The 26,534-nt window shown below is 33.0% G+C and overlaps 1 long non-coding RNA gene across 2 annotated transcripts; it reads right to left on the bottom strand.

Annotated features, from left to right (window-relative positions):
• On the bottom strand, positions 1-24,534 carry LOC127851649 (uncharacterized). 2 transcript variants are annotated; one of them, XR_008035868.1, is made up of 6 exons: positions 24,442-24,534; positions 13,285-13,339; positions 1,723-1,858; positions 1,563-1,640; positions 974-1,014; positions 1-243 (listed from the first exon to the last, which is right to left on the bottom strand). It is a non-coding gene; the product is annotated as an uncharacterized LOC127851649 (long non-coding RNA). The 2 variants fall into 2 exon arrangements; XR_008035867.1 differs by lacking the exon at positions 24,442-24,534 and adding an exon at positions 19,014-19,117.
• Positions 24,535-26,534: the final 2,000 nt, after the last annotated feature.

Genomic DNA, 26,534 nt, shown 5'->3' with positions numbered 1-26,534 from the left:
AGTCCGTTTTAACGTCGTCTCAAATAGTCCAACTTTTGCTGCTCCAACGTCACCAGATCGAAGTCCAAGCATGGCATTTATAAACGAAGACTTCCCAGTGCCTGATTCACCAACGATTCCGATGTGTAATGGAACGGTCGGTTCTATTACATTTTCTTCAAGTGTATTACGAACTTTTTCAATATCAGCGTCTTCAGAGGCAGTTGCTAAAACATCGTTCGCCATCGCCTGAAGTTCCATGGGCTGAAGTAATCAACTGTATCTATAAGTTTTACTCACCATATGTAGAACGTTTGGTTTCAAATAACATAAATCGTATTGAAAAGATGCAATTGTATCATTTGATGTACTTTAAGTTATGAAACTCGTTGTTTATCATTTTCCCACAGAGTTGCTAAAGTAAAACTAGTGTAACGAAAGTTTAAATGTTTACATTACATCACACACACAAGACAATGCCGCAAGTACTGCCTATTGAAAGGGCGATCTGTCATCACATGAAGCAATGACTTTGTGAACAAATAATGATGAAAACGTCTCCTGTTGTAATGATGAAAACATGTCCCGGCAAATAACATAATATTAAGGTTGGTAAGTGTTTTAATGATCTTCGGAATAGACAATACTCTTAAAACATAAGCTTTAAGATTTATAAATACAAATAGAATATTATATTTACTTATGCGAGGTACTGACATAGCCCTTACTTGAATCATATATAGGAGAAGAATCCTTTAACAAGATTTGACAACAAATCCGCTCAAAAGTATTATGTTTAGACCAAAGGTCAATTGCAATAAATGTTCATAGTATAGTTAACTATTTCATTTTTTTTTATCAAATTAAAAATCAAATTTACAAATGTTAACTATATAAAGTAAACAAATGTTCTGATACTAACTATAAAACTGGAAGGAAACAAATATTCACTATATAATCGCGTCATGTGCGTATCCAGTTTCTGTGTACTTACGTTTAATTCTTCTTCAGCCGAGTTCAAATAGCCTTCACCGTCTATGGAAAATATTTTCAATTATTTGTTTACACCGCTTTATTTACTTAAATCAATTAAAAAAAAATTGTCTTTGCAAATGAATGACAAGCAAATTCTTGGTTAACTAATAGAAATATTGAGCATTGTTTATTAGCTGATATATCGTTAATGTCGCGAACAATTAAAAGGACAAATTAATAAACAATTATGTTTTTGAATAAAATAATTGACAGAACCACTTGTTGTCATTTTCGTACTTCACTTAAAACAACACTTTAAAAAAGCATAATACATCAGCAAAAGAAACGATTTTATAAAGATAACATTACACAATTAGTATTGCTTGATCTTATATTAAAGTCACACGAGGTTTATGGTATGCATAATTATACGTGTGTAGCTGGTCTTTGTCAGAGTACTGGTCGTTATCAAAGTAATCATCTCAACAACATGTTAACTTAAGTAAAACGGAATGCACAGATAGATAGGAACACTTTAATCTGTCAATTGGAAATTTACCATGTTATGCTTATTATACAAAGATTTTACTTAAACGACGTAAACGTACTATTCGTTTTTCTTGCGTGCTCTTCGCTGTCAACATTGGGGCGCAAATAATTGGCTTTACTTGACCCAGCATCTTGACCTGTTAAATTAAATATTCTGATTATTATCGATTCATCACACCACATCCGTTTGATAATATCGTATATTTAAAATCTACTTACTATCACACTGAATTTTTGTTCCACAGTTGCCACAAAATCTAAATGTGTTTTCCATCAAGGACTTGCAACTCGGATTTGGGCACTTCTGTTTGCTCATCTCCATTTTGTCAAACGAAAATTACTGTCTCTTGACAAACTGAAATGTTAATAACAACTAAAATTAAAGTCAGTATAAATATTATGACAATACACGGACATTTGTTCTGATACGTACTGGTTAAAATTATTAAAGTAAATTCAGTATATCTTTTTGTATTGTGAAGCCGATTTCTACCATTGTACCCGTAAAGTTTGGCCATATATCGTCGATGTTTACACTAATCGTAGATTATGATTATTCAAGGCTGTATGAAATATGATATGCAGCGTCAAACTATAAGCCAATTAATAACACGGCTGGCTATATTTAAGTTTTCAAATAAATACTTGTCTCAGTTAGAGTTCTGTTTGCACATCGGCACGTCGTTACCGACTTGTTTAAAAAATATAAAATCCTTTATATTAATTATTCTTACATCGATGAAAGACAAGCTTGATCCAGTTTAGTGTAACAAAGCGTGTTGTAAATCGAACAAAGGACCAAAGGTTCAATGTATTTTTTATAAAGGCTTAATTGTAATATATGAGTAAAATAATGTTTTCTTGAATAAAAAAATGCGTGTATTAGTTTGTCGCCATTGATGATAATGGTGATAATGATGATGATGCTGATGATGATGATGACGTTGTTGATGATGATGATGATGATGATGATGATGATGATGATGATGATGATGATGATGATGATGATGATGATGATGATTAACTTCAAATAATAGTATATTGAACTGCATACACTTTTTTGCAAAAAATTGTAAAGTGTTCAGTTTACAAAAAAAACGGATAGCTGATTATCAGGATCAAATAAGCTCTTTACTTTGAGCAGTACGATACGAGAAATTCAATAGATAAACCAAAGTGATATCATCCGCATAAAAACGGTATAGCTAGCTAGCTATGATACATAATTTTCAAAATATGTGTGTGCTATAAATTCGATATATTTGTGGTAAAATTTTCATATATATGTTGCATATTTCCATTTGTGTGTGGTATTATTTCATATTTATGTTTGATATTTTCATATATATGTTCTAAAAGTTCATATATGTATGCAATATTTTGATATATATGTGGTATAATTCTGATATATGTGTTGTATAATTTTTAAAATATGTGTGTGGTATAAATTCCATATATTTGTTGGATAATTTTCATATATATGTCCTATAATTTGCATGCTGGGAAGTATTTTAACGGGTATGACTTTAAAACGGATATGGCATTTCCGAGCGTTAAGTGCGTCTATCAAACATCATGGCCGACAAAGACATGTGAGTAAAATGATTACGCATTAGGTTTCAAATTCTGAGTCTCAAAAGACAAACAAATATTAAGCTTTGGAGCATTACTACAGTATGAATGTGCACATTAAGCATCCTGCACTTATTTGTAACATTATGGTGTTTTTTCATTTTGTTTGAGCAGTATCTATTAATTTGGATATGCACACTTTGGCTTATTTTGTAATCATGACAGACGGTTTAACAATGCAATTTCCTGTAATGTCATACTCTTCCAATATTTTATTGATATAATCTGGAGCATCATCGATTTTAAAGCATGAATTTGCCATTTGTTACAGAAGTCTCTTTAAGCTAAACTGTATTTTCAGTACATTTGTTGTCAGTATTGATGGAGAGGAGCATCACATCAAAGCATCAGCAACCCTTGTAGAGGCCCTGAATTCAGATGGTATGCTTAAACTTATAATATTTGTAACTTGAAAAAAAGCAACGCAATTTTATGTCACATTTGGAATTAATAAATGAGATTATTGTCAAATTGTTACCAATACTTCAATTTCCATTTTATTCATGTCACATACAGTATACCTTACCACCTAACTGAGGCTCGATTGGTTATTATCCGCTCGGGCACTACTTACATGTACCCCGGGGACATGCATGTATTCTTACATGTACAACGAGTACGGTAAATATACTCACACGTACCCAGCCGATTTTAGACTGTACCCGACTGTTTTTTCCGTTCCAAATCTGATGTCGTAAAACGGGCTACAGATTACAGAAATTACGAAACAAATTGCTATTTAAAAATGCATCAACATGCTTGTTGGGTATGAGTTTCGATAATATAGATGCCATGTTACAGAAAATTGACATTAATGTGAAAATAATTAATTTAAAAAATAATTGCTGACAATGATCAATTTAGCGGAAAAGTTCCCGGGTACGTTTGAGTATATGTACTGTACCCGGGGTACATGTAAGTATACTTAAGTGTACCTGGGGTACATGTAAGTAGTACCCGAGCCGACAATGACCAATCGACTGAATCGAGCCTAACTGACCATCCCATTCCTTATGTACGTTCTTTAAATATTGAAATGCATTCATCATTATAATTGATTGAAGATGTGGTGACACTTTGTATTTCAGACCATTCAACCAAGCAACATGCCTATGATAACATTTGATCTGTACTGAGGCAAGGTTTGTCATTCACATTTTTTCCTATCTCTTTACTTTCAAATGAAACTTGCAAATGTGATTGATTACATGTTTAATGATAATTAGGGATTCAAAAAGTACAAATATGTTCATGTGCTTGGATTTTTTCAGATTGTTTATTGCGAAAATAGTGATTGATTTGTTTTAATTTCAAAGTTAACAATGTGATGTGGTCTCTTCTTAAAATACGGAATGTTTTTTAATTGGTAATACATTGGGTAGCCGCACATGCGCATATATCACAAAAACTTGCTTTACTTTCTGTCTCAAGAAGCACAAAGGTCAGGAGGAATTTAATGCATACAATTATTTGCGGACCTTTTTAGCTCGACAATTGTAATGAAATATATATAGTGGAGCTATCCTACTCACCCCGGCGTAGGCGTTCCCGTTAGCGTTAGCATGAGCGTGCAAATGTTTAAGTTTGACCTCAATCTATAAACAAGAACAGACAACTGTATCAAGCATTTTGACAGAATTATGGCCCCTTTTATACTTAGATGTCCTTTGACATATTGCTTTCAAATTTTGCATATTTTTAACCAACATGATCCCAATCTATAAACAAGAGCAGACAACTGTATCAAGCAATTTGAAAGAATTATGGCCCCTTTTATACTTAGATAATTGAGCATTTGGTTAAGTTTTGTGTTTTGGTCCATTTTACTCCTGAAGTAGTTGGCTTTTTAACGGAATTATTGCCCTTTTTTGTCTAAGTAACTTTGAATATTTTGTTAAAATTTGTGTTTAGATCCACTTTACTTCTAAAATATCAAGGCTACTGCTTTCAAACTTCAAATACTTTCGTACTATCATGATGGTACTGTACCTGGCAAGTTGAATTTAATCTTGACCTTTGAATGACCGTGACTCTCAAGGTCAAATTTATTAATTTTGATTAAATTGCTTTTATTTATGATCACATTTGATTCATACATTGACAAAACAACACTTACCTGACATACCACAATGCACTCCACCCAAACCATCCCCCACGCCCCACCCCAGAATCCCCCCCCAAAAAAATAAAATAAATAAATAAATAATAATAATGTTGTTTGTTTTTTTCTTATTTTTGAAAGATCATCTATTAAATGACCACACACCCGTATTATATCCCCTCTCTCCATGATGGCTTACGTTATACTGTAAAGCACTCGAATAGTCGAACGTGCTGTCCTCTGACAGCTCTTGTTTACGACTATAATTACCGTGTGTTTAAACAATGTTTACCAATACATTACATTAATTGATTTTGAACTTAGTTCATTTATGTTTCTTCATTTTGAAGACAAACCTCTAGATTTAAAATTATTTGAAATTTAAACATCACAATGCAATATATACAAAAAATCCTATAGCTGCTGAAAGATATTTTATTTTTTTTTGTATTGCAGGGAAGACAAATGCTGGTACTCCTAGTGATGGTTTTGGCGGTGGTGGCGGTGGTGGCGGTGGTGGTGGTGGGGGGAGGGGGGGGGGGTAAGGCTGTTTGTGATGATGATTATTATTATGACAAGGATTGTAATGCTGATACGGATAATTCTGATGATGATAATGGTGACCATGAGTGGATAATTATACCCCCACAAACGAAGTTGAGGGGGAAAATAGGAGTGAGCTTTTTTGTCGGTCGGTGTGTTTGTCGGTCCGTATTAAGTGTCCGCTCTCTAATTCAAGAAGTGTTGATACGAGCTTCAAAACACTTGGTCAGAAGTTGTATCTAGATGATGTGTAGGTTAAGTTCGAACATAGGCCATGCCAGTTCAAAATTAGGTCAAGGGGTCACTTAGTGCGTTTTTAACATTGGGCATGGTGTCCGCTGTTTTATGTGAAGACAACATGCACAATTAATATTCGGTGTCAATTCGGCATGTGGGGCTATTCGTCACGTCTGTGACAAAGCTCTAGTTAATGAGGTTTATGATAGTTGTGAGGAAGATGATAGTGTTGGTAAGGATGGTAACAGTAATGGTGATTGTGGTAATTATGATTATGGCAATGATAATTATGCTTAAGATTGTGACAATTTTTATGATGATGATGAATGAGGATGACAATCAGGGGGGGGGGGGTAATGATGATGGTGATAATTGATGATGTTGCTGATAGTTATGATGATGCATAATTTGGTGGTTGAATTAAGGGTATTGCTGACAAGGATCATTATAATGATGATTATGGTGACCATGAGCGGATGATGATTGATGCTGCTGTTGATGTTGACAAAAAGGAGGATTTATGATGGTGATGATGAAATTCATGGAGTTAATTTCCTACTTTGTTTTTATAACACAAATACATTTTAGGAATGATCATTATATCACACATTACACCTGTATTGTGTCTTATTTAATTAAATCTTATTGTTGCAACATAAAAAACTCATTCACAATCTTATGACCAACCTCCAAAAATGCAGCTTTCTAAAACGCAACATTGAAGTTGGCCTATCATGCTGTAAATGTTACCACACTTACCCTTTCATTCTTAAAAGAATGGTCAAGGCTTGCTCAAAAGTGGTCAAAATTTGAAGCGTGTATGTAGGAAAGGGTTATGATATTTAACACTTCTCTGTTATTCACAATGTATTAGTGTTTATGTCTTGCCATTATATATAGATGTGTGTTAATTGCCATTGTTTTAAAATGCTGTAATTATACCTCCATTACCAAAAGCAATGGGGGCTATATAGGAGTCACTTTGTCGGTCTGTCTGTCCCAACATTTCATTCGATCTTCACCAAACTTGGTCACAAGTTGTATTTAGATGATGTGTAGGTCAAGTTTGAATATGGGTCATGCCTGGTAAACAACTAGGTCACGCGGTCACTTAGTGCGTTTTAAACCGAAAGATTTTCCGGACCATAACTATGTCATTTATCGTTAGTTTGTGAAATGAATTGGTACATTTGTTCACCATCATGGGACGGTGTGTCATGCGAAAGAAGTACGTCGATATATTAAAGGTCAAGGTCACATTGGATTTCAAAAGTCAAAATGCTTGTCCGGACCATAACTATGACATTTATCATTAGATTGTAATTTGACTAGGTACATTTGTTCACTATGATGGGACGGTGTGTCGCGCAAAAGAATTATGTCGATATATCCAAGGTCAAGGTCACACTTTGAATTCAAAGGTCAAAAATGACCATGAATGAGCTTGTCCTGGCCATAACTTTGTCGTTTATTGTGAGTTTTTAAAATAATTTGGCACACTTGTTCACCATCATTGGACGGTGTGTCACATGAAAGAATTACGTCGATATCTCCAAGGTCAAGGTCAAACTTTAAGTTCAAATGTCAAAAATGGCCATAAATGATCTTGTCCGGACCATAACTATGTCATTCATTGTGGGATTTTAAGATTACTCGGTATTTATTTCACAATCATTGGACTGTGTGTCATGTGAAAGAATTATGTTGATATCTCCAAGGTCAAGGTTACACTTGGAGTTCAAAAGTCAAAAATGGCCATAAATGAGCTTTTCCGCCCATAACTATTTCATTCATAGTGAGATTTAAAAATGACTCTGTATATTAATTCTGTTCACAGACATTGGACGGCCTGTCATGCGAAAGAATTCAAGAGTTCAAAGATCAAAATGACCATAAATGATAATGGCATAATAATTCCTAAAAATCGCCATAAATTAGCCTCTCGTTTTTGGGAAGACAACATGCAAAATATTTTGTGTCAATGCAGCATGTGGGGGTAGACCAGTGTTTTATCTAAATGCTTTATTAAACATTTGTTTTAATATTTTATAGGGTCTCTGCCTGAGAACCATAGATACTTTCTTACAGACAAAGATACTTTCAGTATTACATGGACAATATCACAAACCCTACTCCTCCTTGAACTGTACAAAGCATTTGGAGATAAGTTGTACAACCCCCTGTTTAAAAAAAAACTTTGTGGGAAAAAATGTGAAAATCCCTTAATAGTAAAGGTTATCATTTTAATAGCAAGCAGGTTGAAGGGAGATATAAGACCATCGTGGCAGCTCATCGTCGAGCTAAAGACAGCAACAGCGCGACGGGAGCAAAGAGAACATCCTTTGAATTTAAACCAGAATTGGACTATATTATAGGGGAAAGTCATGATACTTCTCCATCATATACTATTTCAAACTTAGATAGTGCTTCTAGTTCATCAGCATGTACAGGAGACGCAGAGGAAGACACTGACTAAGGTTGAGACCACAATGTTAAAGATACAGTAGAACCGACAAGAAAAAGTTCTTCAAATCAAATATTGAATATTTTGAAACAGTATGGTAAAGAGGAGAAGCAGAGAGAACAATCACGTTTAGAGGTTGCTAAACAAATGCAGAATGAGAAAGTTGATATATTCAAAAATCTTATTAACATGATGAAACAGAAATAAAAACTTTAAGAATTTCAATACAAACATAAAAAACTAACCCCCGCAAACAAAGTTTACAATTGGGTTTATTGGAGTCACTCTGTCTGTCAGCTTGCTCGCTGTTTGTTTGCTTATAATATAAGTTTGTGAAGTAAACCTCTAAATTTTGTTATGCGATTTAAATAAGGAAGGTTAAAATGTCATCATTAAATTTAGATAGACGACACACTTTTTCCATTGATTCACATGTTCCTTACTTGTTTGACCTTGAATTGTCTTATAGCACTTCATGGGGAATCAAACTCAGCACGTTAACGAGCAAAAGCTTATGCAATAACACTACTTAAATGGATTCTCAAAATGTCCTGATGTTCTCAATTATCAGACAGTGCAAGACCTAAAAAATAAATGACAAAAGGCACAACCTTCACGTATACCTTTTCTTTTAGTTCTAAACCCATCCATTAACAAAATTTATTTGGCGGGGGATATCAAATCAACGAATTTTCTTGTGTTTACATGGGTAGAATTTATAGACAAAAGAATGTCGGAAGTGTCTGTACCCCACTGGAACATGTTTAGTATTGTTTATTGTTCTTGGCCTAGTTTTACTGGTTTAATAGGATGGACTCAATTTAATTTATAGTTCTAAGCTCACCTGAGAGGACATTTTTTCTTCAAGCACCATTTTTTTCAACTGGATTTCTTCAAAATAAGACCAGCATTAGGGTTATATGTTTCACAGAAAACGCAAGGATTTGTTCAAGTGAAAAAAATGCATAGATTGATAACCTAACACAACAATTCTTCTCAAGTGAGTGCTTGAGTTTCAGTAGCCTCCATGAATTAAAATGTTCTTTTGCCTGCCCTTTTAATAAAGGTAATACAGATTTCAATCTGCTCGAACATTTACATGTTTAATTCTATATTTGTCTAGAGCAGGGGATCAGAAAAGTGTTACCTGTTCATTTGTTTTGCTTTTACTTTGTTAAATATAAGGACACATTTTGCTCTTATATTCTTGAATTTGTTGTTTACAATGACAGCTCGTCATAGTGGCAGGCGGCCATCTGATACTAAAACAGATTGTGATGAAATTTGACACTTAAAGCAAAAATAGATCTAACATTCGACCATCAGTTCATGTATGGAATAATTACTGTGTGATGATTAGAAGTGATCTATGGATTTCAATGAGAGTTAACCAATAAAAACAAACACAATACCTTAATATTGATATGTAATGTCATCATCATAGACATTCTAAATATAAATACCTTAAACAAAGGTCAACCATATGATATTATGTTTCACTGGTTTTTATGCCCGTGGATCAAATGATCGGGGGTATATTGTTTTTGGCCTGTCTGTCTTATCTGTCTGTCCCAAAACTTTAACCTTGGTTAAACTTTTGCAATAACTTTTGAAATTTTAAAGACAGCAACTTGATATTTGGCATGCATGTGTATCTTATTGAGCTGCACATTTTGAGTGGTGAAAGGTCAAGGTCACCCTTAAAGATCAAAGGTAAAATATATGGCTTCAAAGCGCAGTAGGGGGCATTGTGTTTCACAAACACAGCTCTTGTTTCTAGATACATGCATGTTTAGGCAATTATTTTTTGTGTGCAGTTCTGAATATATTTTAACTAAAATTCGATGTTAAACATTTCCATTCCAATTATAAATTGCATGCATGCAACTTTGTTTTTACTATACACTGCAGAAAGAAGCTTCTAACACTTTTGCATTGACTCAAAGTTTTAATTAAATAGTTGTCAAATTCCAAATCATGGATGATATTATTAATATAGTTGTTGACTTTTGTTTAAAGATATTTTATCTTTTGTTATGTAATTTGCTATAAAAGTGAAACAGCAATTGTTTTTTAGTCAATTTATTTAAGTGCAATAGACATATTTTCAATAACATAGAATTGCAGACATGTGAAAACAATTATGCTGGATACACAAATTTACCTTATCATTTAACAGCCATATGGACAATCTAATGTTTTATTACTTTTAATGAAACAAGGGCTGTTTGTAAAACATGCATGCCCCCCATATGGGCTGTCAATTGTAGCGGCAGCCATTTTGTGAAAACGTTTTTGTCACAGTGACCTTGACCTTTGACCTAGTGACCTGAACATCAATACCATCAATATGGGTCATCTGCCAGTTATGCTCAATGTACCTATGAAGTTTCATGATCATATGCCTAATTATTCTTGAGTTATCGTCAGAAAACCATTTTACTGTTTCAAATCACTGTGACCTTGACCTTTGACCTAGTGACCTAAAAATAAAAAGGGGTCATCTGCCAGTCATGATCAATGTACCTATGACGTTTCATGATCCTAGGCGTAAGCATTCTTGAGTTATCATCCGGAAACCATTTTACTGTTTCAAGTCACTGTGACCTTGACCTTTGACCTAGTGACCTAAAAATAAAAAGGGGTCATCTGCCAGTCATGATCAATGTACCTATGACGTTTCATGATCCTAGGCGTAAGCATTCTTGAGTTATCATCCGGAAACCATTTTACTATTTCGAGTCACTGTGACCTTGACCTTTGACCAAGTGACCTGAAAATCTATAGGAGTCATCTGCCAGTCATGGTCAATGTACATATGAAGTTTCATGATCCTAGGCCTAAGCGTTCTTGAGTTCTTCACCGACGGACCGACCGACATGTGCAAAACAATATACCCCCTTTTCTTCGAAGGGGGCATAAAAATATGAAGATAAATGCATGATCAGGATTCAAAACTAACCGTCTGACATTATTTTGAGGTAATAATAATTAAAGCGGGTATATACGATTTTTTATATGTGTTTAATTGTAATATATTGATAAAATATGTTACAATAACATAAAATGGGAAAGAAAAATTATACATTAAAGCCGAATTTCATAAAATGCAGCAAAGACAAATTAGCGCCCGAGCCGATTGTGACGTACATATTTTCCTACAATAACCGAAGCATTCGTCTTTGTATTAAGCTCGGAGTTAGTGTTCGTGTGTCGTATGAATAGATATCGTTGCGGGAATTCAAATAAACCGTTAAACTAAGTTTAGATTCACATCGTACATGTATGGTATACATGCTGGCAAATTCGGCTGTACAGCCGTTTTCAATTTCAGAATTAAATATCTGGCATATTTCGCATTTTTCGATACATGTTCTTCTTAACTTTTATTTTAATTTATATTGAAATATATATATAATAATTTTTTACACATTTTATTTAAATTCATAAATATTTGACAAAATCGTATATACCCGCTTTAAAAGTTATTATCATCATTTTCCGGTTCATCATTTTCGAAAAGAATGTCAATTTCATCTTCGTTTAAAATGCATAAATTATGAAGAATGCAACTTGCAATGACTGTTTTGACAATGAACTCTATATTCATCATATCAATAAAAATAAGTCTGCGAAATCTACCCTTCAACATGCCAACGCTGTTTTCTATGAGGAGACGGGTGTCAGAAAGGGCTTTGTTAAAGTTCACCTGTTCCCTTGAAAAGTGACCATCATCGCTAAATGGCGTCATCAAGTATTTAGAAATCGGATAAGCTCCATTTCCTATTATGTGATTCATTCCAGTAAACCCGGTGTCTTCTCGACAAACAGCTTGCAAGATTATTGAATAGTGTCCTTTTGTATTGAAGTAGTCTGGAGAGCTTTTCCCTGGTGCAGAAATTTTTATGTGCGCCCAATCTATTGCCCCCAAGACTCCAGGGAAGCCTTTCTTATTTTGAAATGCATCGATCACAGTCTGCTTATCATTGTTTGATGGCCAACATATTACTGTCTTAAGAAGACTGTCACATAAAATAGTCAGCATTATTCGGTTATGGTCTAAGAAAGTTGACTTTGCCCAGTGGCAATCCTTCTACGAAGCTGATCATCAGTTGAAATTATCTCCAGAACTCTTTCCAAAAAAAAACTTGTCATGCGAAAAACGTCTTAAAGTCATTTGGGAGGTACTGAGGTTTGGTGCCTTCAACGCATATACGAATATAACACATACATATGGAAACATTGAATTTTGCAACGTTTGACACGCCATACGTCTGCTTGCTTATTTGACATTTTACCTTTCACCAACATATGTTTGTGCAGGGATGGCCTTCGCAATTCGTATTACAAGTATTCATATTTCGCCTAACTGCATGTTTTATAGCTTTGATGTAAAGGTCAGAAATTTTAGTCGGTATAATGACAAAGGGAGATTGTTTGAAACATGTAATTAGAGATTTGTGAAACTAGTAAAACACATAAATCGGTTGTAAACCTCTTTTTCATAAACGTATATATTCAAGTATTTAAGTGTTGTATACTTTTCTTTAATAAAAGTATATATATGTTGACAACAATGTTTCACTCAAAAAGTTCAATAGATTAAATGTCATATTAAGCATATACGAAAACAATAATTAAAATTCAAGCAAGTCTTTAAATTAGGGCAAAGTGGTGAACTTAAAAACTTCACTATTTTGACAAAGGCTAAACATTTACCTAGGATAGCGCAAATCTTACAATTTTTTAACATAACAAAATGCTAATTAACAAATAGATATACAATAAATTCCACATAACTCACTTTTTCACGCTTCGTCTTGTTGGACGAAACTTGTTTGTCAAAATGGCGGCGTTCTCTGCAATAAAACAGTCAAGTGGTTTTGTTGCGCATGTGCAATAATTCACTTTGATGTTAGGTATACAAAGGTCACCCGTAGTTATGAAAAGAGCATTGATTTGGTACAAGCTAAAGCCACCCAAATGCACGTGTAAGGCTATTACGGAAATTTAGTTAGAGAAGCGGTAAAGAATTCACAATGCCTTAGTGGAACGACCGAACGGCACTTACGAACGCTTTAACCACTCAGCATTTATCGATGCAAGCGGTCTGCACATTACACTTAAGAAATAGATCAGATGCGTGAGGGGATCCTTTCATAAAGTGACCGGCAAGTAAGCCAAAAACGGTGAAATTAATAAAAGCCGAACCATCACCATTATACATTTTGAAAGCTCAAATATGTATGTTTACTGTATTTGGGATTTAGTGGATAAAACGTTATATATCAATTATAAAACGAACATCAAGTAATCGTAATGTGCCAAATGAAGACAGATCTTTAATTTTGAAATGAAATGGAGCTCAACTTAAACGAAAGAGTGCCTGCTTACCGTATGCGTTATGCCCAAAATAGAGGTACTTTTACTATTCATTTGTGATTATTGCATAGTTAAAAAGTTGAATACGCCCTACCATTTTCACCGAATTAGTTACTGGAATGATCTTCAGACCGTTTGCTAAATACAACTAAAACTGCAATCGCAGTAAATATTTTAATAATAACTAAATGAAAATGTTAAAAAAAAATTTAATATTATTACCATTTATAATCAAATTAAAACATTTTGCACATTTCTCCGGAAAAAGCAAATGTCAACACGGCATCGCAATTAGCGTTTCAAACGATATTGAAAATGATGCATAATGCAAGAATATCATGGGATCATGTATAGTTCTATTACATAAAGTATATTCAATGCAAAGACAATCATACAATTGAATGAAAAGAGAAAAACCTTTTAATAACAAGTATAAATGAGTGATGCTCTTATTATTTATATACTTATATACAATCAAATGACAATGAAACAATAACTTAAAATCAATACAATCAATATATTTTGCATAGTGTTTATTTCATTAAGCATTGAATTGGTTGCAACTTTTTCGCACATTTGTATCGGCTATCTGTGTGTTGCTCATGTGTTTTTCTTCCAAAAGCTACCCTTTAATCTACGAATATGTTAAAGATCTTCATTATCGATCAGTCAATATCAAACCACATTCTTTTTACGAATAGTTAATTTGTAACATCAAACTAAAGATAATAAGTTTCATATGTACTCATTTAAAATTTGCATGATGTAATGCCCACGGAATTGTACATTACTGTTGTGTTCCGGAATATCACACGAGTTATAAAAAAAACAAAAACAATTAAGCTTAGGCAATTTCGGAACTTTGAATGTAAACAATGTAAACGAATAATTTAGAACCATTTCAACCAGGAAGTTTTGAAGGCGATGTTTAAGGAATGTCTCGCAACTTTGTGGGGTATTCCCTTCTGGTTATTCATGCATAATACAAGTATGGATCTATTCATCTCAGTTTACTTTAGTAAAAAGAAACTCTTACTTTTCCAACCAACATCACCAAACGAATAAGTTACTTTTTCGTAAACTTTAGTTACAATTACTAAGTGTTATAAGAATTTGGAATAACAAGTTGAAATGCTACCAAACTATTGTCAACAATATTTTGTATTTATTTTGCATTTAAAAGAAAACTAAGAGCTTTAGCAAATTCAAACAGAAGTAGGTATATTTTTGTTGGAGAAAGATAAGAATCTCCATATGAATCTCAAAAGAAGAACGATGGGGGGATTGTTTTGTCCTCGTATAACCCAAGTTTCATGAACGCAGCTTACTTTTTTGGTGATCGAAGTCATTAGGAATTATAAACCACTTTTTGTTTTCCAGCGATATGAAATTAGCCACTCATGCTTTGTGTTACTTTTAAGAATCATAAAGTGCTTCAAAAAATTAATAACTATACATGAAAAATAATATATTAAATAAAAGAAAATCAAACGAACTAAAATTGGAAGACACGATACAAGTATTGTTTAACATCGGCAGTATCATGAAAAGCAAATATTATAATATTTCGCAAAGATACCATTTTAAATCAAGTTGATTGATTCAAAATACTTGATACAAGTATTCTGGTGATCGCTTGATATTATCAACAATTTGAATACACATTAGGGCTCACATTTTATTCAACGACTGAATCTAAGGAAAAAGATAAAAGTGAAATAAGATCAATATACTGAGATGTTCCAGGAATCACCTAGTCTGTGTGCACACACAATATCTAATATATAAAGTGCTGATTATTTATGATAACTATTTTGGTACAAATACCACGTTCTTGTTAGTCGGTTTAAACTCCAAGGCGCGTATTTAAAAAGCTTAATATACTTAAGGCTGTCCTTAAAAATATTAAAACTCCTTTAATATCTGGCAAATTCGTCAGTACGTATTTTTTCACCAACATGTTTTAAATAAGTAAATATTGCTTGCATTTTTATAATATTAAAAAAACAAACAATTATTATTGAAATGTCAAGGTACAAATTATATGACTATTAAGTTTGCTTTATTTAATTCCCAAAATAACTTTATGATTTAAACGCTTGATGCGAATCACAAATCAAGCCTAATTTACTTGCAGCATCAGGCAATTATCACTCCTGCATACATAAGCAGATTGTCCTTGTTCGGTTTTATTGTCAAATAATCATCTAAATCACTATGTTACTTTAAAAATTGCATTAATATTAAATGGTGTTGATTAGCAGGGCAGTGATTTTGATGTTGCTGCTGCAGGTGATGCTGATTTATATGATTGTGCATATTGATTAGAAATAAGGTGATGCTTCTGCTGCTTATGATTACGATTTTGACGACGATAATGAAACTGCCTCTTTTGATTCTGATATTTAAAATTATTATGCGTGTGATCATGTTGAATAAATTGATAATTACGATAATGGCCATAGCGCTTATGGCCTATATAACAAAGGAGAAGAATACGATAAGATATAATGATGATGATACAGACCATGATGACGATTGTTATTATAATAATGATGAAGAAGAAGACGATTGTGATGACGATTATCATGATTATGGTGAAAATTTTGATTTGATTATGATGGTTGGCATATGATTATGATGATGACGACAGAGGAAACGAAAAAGAAGATGACAAGTTAGATTATGGTGCTGGCGATAATGATGCTATATCTGCTGTTGAAATGATAGTGCAAATTATGATGTTGATGTTGGTGATGATGAATATGTTGTTGTTAATGCAGACAATGCTGGTGACGTAGATAACGACGTAGACAAAAATGAAGAGAAGCTGAAGGCAAAGAAAATTCAGAAACAGAAGATAAATGAGATGGTTATGATGATGATTATGATGATATATTGTTTATTTTATCGTGGGCTTCTCCACAAATAATACAAACTTGTTAACGTTGTAATATATGTGATGTTTGTTGTATGATTAAATGTGCGTATGTGTGTCTTTCCATGTTTAAGTCAATTTTAAATGGATTGTTCGAGGTAAAAAAAATATATTAATCAGTGAAATGTTCGAAAATGCCCATGCAATCTGAACTCGGTTATTCATTAAGGAGTTTTTATTGATCTCTTTTGTATTTAATTGTTTATTTTTTTATAACTTGTTTAAAAACATGGGCAGGCCAAACGAAGTATTGAGTTTGTGTTGCCATCTTAAACTCAAACAGAACCTGAGAACATGCATGTAATCATACTTTTCTCATTTGTGCCGTAACCCTATATAAAGTCGTTTCAAATGCGTTGCTTTATTTATCAATAAAACTAATTCTCTTGAGTTAACGTATGCATTAGTAGTGCATTCAATAGCGTAAAACATCTGACGACTGAACATTCATTCAAAAAAATCAAAATATGTTTATCGAAATCACAACCAGAAAGATCAGATTAAAGTTATCTTATGAACAAAGGTATACTTTTAGGAATGCTCGTAATTACTAGGTTCATGATATGTATAATAAGTCTTGCGGACAAAACCACTAATGTTTGAAATCGTGTGTGTGGTTTGAACAATATAATCATTTTATTCGCAATATCTTTTGAAACCCAGCATACATGAAGATTCAACTATTAAAGACATTAAAGTTGTACAAGATTTTTATTGTCAAAGTTGGCTAACAGTTTAACTTAAAGCCACATAACATATTTGGCATGGTGAATTTAAGTATAAATAAGAAACATATTTTTTTCATGCCAATTAGAATATGTATGGTGGTTACAAGGTAGAAATCCGTCTTCTTGCGCTTTAAAACTTAATAATAATCGCGTTTGTCGAAATGGACGTTTGCGTATAGAAATCATACTTTCGGTTTTAAAATTTAAAAAAATAATTTATTACTTGCTAACTAGGCTAAAGATTTTATGACGATTTTGTACACTTTCAAATGGCATCTTTATGCATTGATTAACATGTTTTTCATTTCAAGGTGTGTACCAACTATCATCTACGCCCGACTAATTATGTTAAAGCAATATTACACCAAAACAGGAATATCTCACAACTCGCAAAACATATCAACATTACAATGCCAGAATATATCGGGAAGACGAGATAAGAACAGTCCTAGAGCTTCTTCCAGACGACCGAAGTAGAAAATAAACGGAATACAAATTTGAAATAAAACGTTTTTTTATACCACTCATGTGTTTTTAAAAGCCGTCGTCAATAATATTGTCATGCATAAACTTATAAATGACAAATAATTGTCGTATAATGTCAATACTTATGTATTTGCATCTTGTTTGCATTTCGCACTTGGTACCTGGTACAAGTATTTGCCTGAAACACCCATATAACGAAAATGATGGAAAATACATTAATGACGAGTAATATTCTCAACCAGTATATCTCACACTTACACTTCAGGCATATTGATATTAACTTCAAATAATAGTATAATGAATCGTGTATACTTTTTTGTTCGTAAAAAGGTATATGTTCATTAAAAAAAAACTGATAATTCATAGGATCAAATAAGCTCTTGACTGTGAGGAGATCAACAATGTTATTTGTTACGAGATATTCATTGGATTAACCAAGGTTATATCATCCGCATAAAACGGTATAGCTAGCTGTAAATAAAACGAAGTTGAATTCGTTTTCCTGCTAATTTGACATTCTACCTTTCACCAACATTTGTTTGTGCATGGATGGCTTTGGCAATGCATCAAATGAATTCGTATTCATATTTAACCTAACTACATGCTTTATAGCTTGTATATAAGCGTCATAATTTTAAGTCGGTAAAACGATAAAAGGAAGATCGTTTCAAACGTGTTTACCTGACATATCAAGAAAAAACAACTTATCAATTGTTGTATAATGCTCTTTCACAAACGTACATATTCGAATATTTAAAATGTTGTTTACTGTTCTTTAATAAACGTTTATATTTTGACAACAATGTACCACTCAAATATGTTCAATAGATAATTTGCCATATTGAGCATATGTGCAAACAAATTATTAAAATAAAAACAAATCTAAATAATAGTATTTTGACAAAGGAATTTTTTTTACCTAGGATTACACAAATCTTCCATTTTTAAACAAAACAAACGTCTAATTAACAAATAAAAAATAAGTTCCACATAACTCACTTGTTGGCGCTTCGTCTTGTTGGACGAAACTTTTATGTCAAAATGGCGGCAATCTATGTAGTCATACAGCCAAGTGGTCTTGTTGCGCATGTGCAATAATTCACCTTGGCTTTAGCTTTACAAAGGCGACCCGCAGTAATGAAAAGATTATTGATTTATGTACAAGCCAAAGCCAACCAATGCACGTATAAGGTAATTAAGGAAATGTAGATAGCGAAGCGGTTAAGAATTCACAATGCCTCAGTCGAACGACCGAACTTCTATTGCGAATGCTCTTAACACTCAGCATTTATCGTTGGCAAGCGGTCTGCACATTACGTTTAAAAAAATAGAACAGATCAGTGAGGGGATCCTTTCATTAAAGCGGCCGGCAAGTCAGCACAGAAACGTTCAAAACAACAAAAGCCGAACCACCACAATTATAAATCTTGACCGTTCAAATATGTATGTTTGCTGTGTGTGGGGTGGGGGTTTTCATGGATAAAACGTTATATATCAATTATAAAACAAAAATCAATTGATCGAAAAATGCCAAATGAAGAAGATCTTTAATTTTAAAACGAAATGGGGCTAACTTACACGAAATAGTGCCTGCTTTTCATATGCGTAATGCGCAAAAGAGAGGTACGTTAACTATACATTTGTGATTATTGCGTAGTTAAAAAGTTGTGTACGCCCTCCCACTTGCAACAAATTAGATACTACAATGATCTTCAGGCCAACATGTATGTCCATCCGTAAGTTCGTTTGTCCGATATCCATCTGAAAATGTCTTTCTAAGACATAATATTGCTATGTTAAGTGGTTGTTATATCTAAGTGACGTCGCCAGCTGTTAATGGTATGACGTTTAACGTTTTTGTAATTAAAATTGTTGCTTAAAAAACATCGAAATAATGTTGGCGATGCTAAATTAGTTTAAAGTTAATGTTGCGGATCGGTACTAAGTCACTTTTCATATAAGTTGAACAAAAGTATTTGCTTAATCCTAGTGCAAATAAAATTTCAAATATAGACAGTTCTAGTGAAAATCTAAACATGAATCTAAGTGTGCACTATTGGTTTAAGTCTTATAAAAATATCAAACTAAATTACACAGAAAAACGTAACTACAAACTTTCTGATGTATAGAGAATAAGAGGTAACTTTGCTATCGTTGTGTTATATATCATGCAAGGCTTAGAATAACAAAACATCGAGGTCTACTGATTCGTTGTTTTATTAAAACTGAACCTGATACATTACAAAACGATAGGAAAGTAATACGTTTTTCTCTTTATCATGACTCTGAGCCCCCATTTTAACAGAAAATTTGAAGTTTGACGTGTTAATCATGCATTCTGATCACTTGCGCTAGGTGTCCATTATATATTACATATTGGTATAAAATTGTTAATTTTGTTAAATCTGATAATATTTTACCAAAAATGATCCGATTCAATTAATATGACCTGTCTACATATATCGACTGATATAAACCCTGTTGATACGAAAAACACATTACATGCTTATCAGACACCTTTACATCAGGCAGATGGCAATGTAGTTGTATGATAAATGTTTTGATACAAAGGTAATTTTCACGAAAAATGAACATTATGATACTTCTTTCCAATAACAAAATGTATTGTTTAAAACATCAACTGAATATTGAATATACTACGTTCGTGGCATTTGGGAGTTTGGATAAGTCCGGTGTCTTCATAGCTTGTCAAGTCTTTGTCTCTTTTTAATGAGATTCAATGCCGTTTAAGTACAATTTCAATGTGGTAGTTTGTCCCTTTAATAAAGTCTCTTTAATATTGGTCACATTGTCCCTTGGCTTTAAGCAGGATTTTTATTTGTTGCATGAGTTCCATTTTGGAGTCAGATTTAAAGTAGATGTGATTAAAAAATGTATTGTTTTAACAATCTGAGGTCAAACAATATTATTATCTCAGGATCATATCCAATAATGAAATGTTACAAATCGGTACACGTTTCTAATCACATATGTAAAAGTAGTTTTAAATGTAACTATTATATTTCGCAAATTTTAACGTGCTTCACGGTTGCTTAAGTTATTTTTTTTCTGCGTAGAACCATAAATAGTTGTTTTTATAATTTTATCCAAAATTCACCAACAATTAGTCAATATTCGAAATATAAAATATATGAGAGTTGGTCATTGAACAAACCACCAAGCTTGAACAGCTGTATATAAAAAATAAAGATTCTTATATAAACTAGTCAACAGGAATGCATTTGGTCCTAATCTGGCATATTTAAGTTGTATGTGTTAATATGAATGTTGTTTGATCTTTAGCTAGTTAGTTTTGTTGAATTTTGAAAATAACATTAATACTTTATATTGCTTAATGTATGAATGCCGTTTATGGCGGCAATGGTGTTATCCAACAAACATTGATTTCGGACTCTTTAAATTTAAATATTTCAAAATATATTTATAATCGGACACGTTTTTTAATTTCACATATACAATATGTCGATGACTAAATAGTAGCTTATATCAGCAATATGGTTCTGATTTGTTTGAGGGGCATGATCACATTAACACTCCAAAACGACAAATGAAAGCGCCAATACGACTGTGAAAGTATCCTTGTTTTAGTGAATGTTGGTGACTTTAAAACTGCAATCATGCTGACTCTGAATTGTGACAATAAGGTTTAACAAACCTAAAAAAAATGTAAACATGTTGAAATACGTGGTAACATTCACTGTATGCCTGGCATGTATTGCAATATGTTTAAAAATGAGTATGATAAATTATTCAGCAAAATACAAAATATTGAACAAAGACATTAATAACCGCATATGCAGTACGTGACCGTAATGCAATATGGGTATTGTAAAATTAACACAATTTAAATGTAATTATTTTTGTGTTTTCCCAGACAAATGTTTGACGCACGTTTATTAAAGACGTAAAAACAAGCAATTCAACATATTCCTTTACTCTCTGGCTAAGTCTTAAGTAAGTATTTATACATTAACATTTTAATATTAACATTTTAAAAAATACGTAGATACCCAATAATAAAATATAACCTTTTGTAACCAAATGCCTATAATGACTAAAGTCTCAATGACAATTGAATATAGCATTTCCCGTTATATACAAATTTAGTTCCATTAAATGCTTTGGGAATTCCACGCTAGATGAAAATAAGCTGAGGAAAATATCACTCATGCATTGTAAAAAAAATAATTGAATAAACTATAATGCGTAAAAAAAATAACTTTACACTCATGAATGTGAGAAAGGTGATGCTTGCTGCATATGATGATGATGACGACAATGATGATACCGATAATTGATAGGAATAATAAAACTAAGGGAAATAAGATGATTGAAAGAAATGATGATGATGATGACCTTGATTACGATTGCGATGGTGATTATTTTGATGAGTTTGCCCATGTTGCTTGTGAGTATTGTATTGGTGATCATGATTGGAATGAGGATGATTTTGATTATGATGATGACTGTAGGTATATGATGATGCTGCTGACAAAAAGGGCAATTAAAAGAAGACGAACAACAAGATGACGAGGATGATGATGACGACTATAACGATGCTGAATCTTCTGCTGTTGCAAGTTTGATGCAAATTATAATGCTGATGACGATGAAGACAAACGTTTAAATGGTGTTATATTATTGGTGTCTTTTTGTTATCTGTTTACTGGGTTTGAAAGTGTATCTTACATTTTAGGTCATGTTTAAAACAGGATTGGTCGAGGCAAACACACTGTATCATTAAATAAAACCTTCACACAAATTATATACAATATGAATTCAAGTTCGCGCTAAAGAGTTTCCATTGATCTCTTGTGTATTAAATTCTTTATAATGATGTGCTTTTATTTATCTATAAAATGAAATATTATTGAGTAAACGTTTTCGCAAGTCGTGCATTCAAAAGTGTTAATCATCTGACTACTTAACTTTCGTCTAAAAAATGATTATCGAAATAAAACCCGAACAGTCAAATTATAGTGTGTTTATTAATACAGGTATACCTTTTGAAACGCTCATAATAAGTTATATTATATATATCTAATAAAGCTTGTAAACATTGATACTTATGTTTGAAATCTTGTGTGTGTGGTTGGAACAATATAATAATCATTGTAATCGCCTTATCGTTTAAACATCAATGTACACAGACTTTTAAAATTGTAAAGACAAAACAACTTTACAAGATATTTATTGTAAAAATTGGCTCTCAGTTTAAGTCAATGTAATTTGTTTTACATGCGTACATAATAGCATATACACACCACTCATTAGATTAAATTAATATTAAAACAAAGCAGTACGATCTCACAACTTATAAAACATATCAACATAACAAGTCCAGAATATTTCGACCGAAGTAGTCAAAAACTGAACATGGATTCGAATATCGAATAAAAAAGAACGTTATTTTTATACCACAGCTGTGTTTTAAAAAGAAGCCGCCAATCATGTAGTTATGAATAGAATTTTTAAACGACAAAGTATTGCTGTATATTGTCAATACGTATGTATGGGTATGTTTTAAGCATTTAATAATTGTTACTTGGTACATGTATTTGTCTCTTAAAGAGTAATATAAAGAAAATATTGACACATCTAATAGGTGAATCAATAACGAGTACTATTATTTACCAAAACCTCTCTCAATTACACTGCATGTATACGTATTTGAATAATAGGAGAATGCACTGCGTACAATTTTTGGTAAGTCAAAAATAATGTTACAGTAAATAATCGGGAATACCTAATTCTTATGATTACAAAAGTAGTTTTAGGAGATCAAACATGTTAATGATATGAGATTTACAATTTGATATCATCCGTAAAAAAACGGATTAGCTAGCTGTACATCAAACAAACTTGCATTCGTCACAAGGGCTTTCTGTAAAGTTGACATTCAACCTTTAACAAACATTTCTTCGTGCAGAGATGGCTAATGGAATGCGTAATAAACGTATTCATATTTCATATAACTTCTTGCAGTCATGCGTAATAACTTGGGTGTAAGCGTCAGAAAGTGTAATAGGTAAAACGACAACGAAGGATCGTTTTTTATAACTGACATATGAGGACAATGACAATAAATACATTGTGTTATACTGCTCTTTAATAAACGTATATATTTAAATATTAAAATTGTTGCATGCTTATATGTGATACACGTATATATTTTGACGATGTACCTCTGAAATACATTCAATAGAATTAAATTTAATTTTAAAGCGTTAACACACCTTTCAAATTTACATTTCAGCAAGGCTAAGAATTTGGGCGACGAGATTATCTTTAATATTAAATTATTTGAACAAAGGAAAACAATTTGCCTAGGATAACGCAAATCTCACATTTGAAATAACCCAAAATAATTATTAACAAGTACATAAAAAAAATCCACATAACTTACTTTAGGCGCTTTAAGTTGTTAAACGAAACTTTTATGTAAAAATGGCGGCGTTCACTGCAAGAATAAAGTACAACATTCCGAAATCCATGTGGTGTAGTTGCGCATGTGCAGTAATACATATTTATGTTAGCTATACAAAGGCTACCCGCAGTTATGAAAAGAGTATTGAATTGAAACAAACCAATGTACGGAATACCGTTAGGGCCATCGTGGTTACACATTAAAATCCAGAGGGCGACAATACAATTTTGCGATAGTACGATGGGGACCATGCGATAGTACGATAACGACAATACGATAGTACGATGGCGACTTTGCGACAATGCGACAGTACGATGACGACAATGTGACAGTGCGACATTACGTTGGCGACAGTGCGATAGTACGATGACGACAATGCGATAATACGATGACGACAGTACGACAACGAGATGGTACGATGGCGACAATGCGAGTCATATCGTATTATTATACCTCACTTTTATTCACAATGCTAAACTCCCATAGGCCATCGTGACATAGAAATACTGTCAGACCCAGCGGGAAAAAAATTACTGTCAAAAAATACTGTCGCCCGCTACCTTAGCAATCACGTGCGGAATGGTAAAAAATTATACTGTCCCATTCGCGCATGCGTAGTACGCAGTTTTGCATTGCTAAAATTTAATACAATTATTGAATATAACAATTGTTCATGGTTCATATAAATAGTCCATGGTTGAATAGTTTTTTCGGTATAATAAAATAAATACTACATGTCTGACAGGTTGACAGTAAATTTGTCAACTTCGGCGAACCTCGGTCGACAGTATTTCATGTGGTTGACAAATTTACTGTCACCCTGTCAGACATGTAATATTTATATACTGTCGCCATCGTATCATCGCATTGTCGCCTTCGTACTGTCGCGTTATCGTCATGTCGTCATCGTATTCTCGCATTGTCGCCATCGTGCTATCGCACTGTCGCCATCGTAATGTCGCACTGTTAAATTGTCGTCATCGTACTGTCGCATTGTCGTCTATCGCCTTCCGGTACACATGCGCACATCGTATTTTTTCCTAGATGGAGCCACTTTTAAAAATACTTTACAGTTCGGAATACCTTAAATCAAGACCGATTTTATAACTTAATAAAAATTCTTTTGATTTCATTATAACTGTAACATCTTTCAACGTTCACCATTATAAAGTCATCTATTTTGTTTCTGCAATAAGAATAGTGTGTATACCGGAAGGCGATAGTCGACAATGCGATAGTACGATGGCGACAATGCGATAGTGCGATAATTCGATGACGACCAGTGTGATAATACGATGGCGACAATGAGACAATACGATGACGACAATGCGACAGTGCGACAATACGATGGCGAAAGTGCAATATTACGATGGAGACAATGCGATAATACGATGACGACAGTACGATGATTATTGCATTGTCGCCATCGTACTATCGCGTTGTCGCATTGTCGCCAACGTACCATCGCACTGTCGCCATCGTACTATCGCATTGTCGCCATCGTTCTATCGCATTGTCGCCCTCCTGATTGTAATGTGTAACTTCGATGGCTTTAGCGGTATTTCGTACAAACCGAAGCTAATTCAATGCACTTATAAGGTAATTACGGAAATTTTGTTACTTAAAAAGTAAAGAATTCGAAATGCCTCGGTCGAACAACAAAACGGCACTTGCGATCGCTCTCAACATTTCAATAGATATAAGTGTACATTATGGTTATCCGAATAGGTATTCAAATGTTTTACAATCATGGGGCAAACAAAGACACGCTCTTAAGTGTATTTAGATTGCTCGAAACCCGAAACCAGTCACAATCATGTATAAGTGCATTCAGTTTTTTTATTACAAAGTGTTCACAAAACGCATGCAATTTTAACACTTTATAATCAACGTTCTTAATTGCTTTCATTTTTATATAATATGTCCCTACACATTCACAGGACAAAAAACATAAAGAACCTGTAAAAATTGATACATATTTAACATTTATTGAATATTATCAATATTTGAAAGTTTGGTACACAAAATAATCGTATTTTAAATCTTAATTGCAGACGACTTAAATAGTTTAT

Source organism: Dreissena polymorpha, chromosome 11 (assembly GCF_020536995.1).
Source record: "Dreissena polymorpha isolate Duluth1 chromosome 11, UMN_Dpol_1.0, whole genome shotgun sequence".
Classification (NCBI taxonomy): domain Eukaryota; kingdom Metazoa; phylum Mollusca; class Bivalvia; order Myida; family Dreissenidae; genus Dreissena; species Dreissena polymorpha.
The sequence above is the reverse complement of the archived record's forward strand: the minus strand, read 5'-3'. Positions and strand labels throughout refer to the sequence as shown.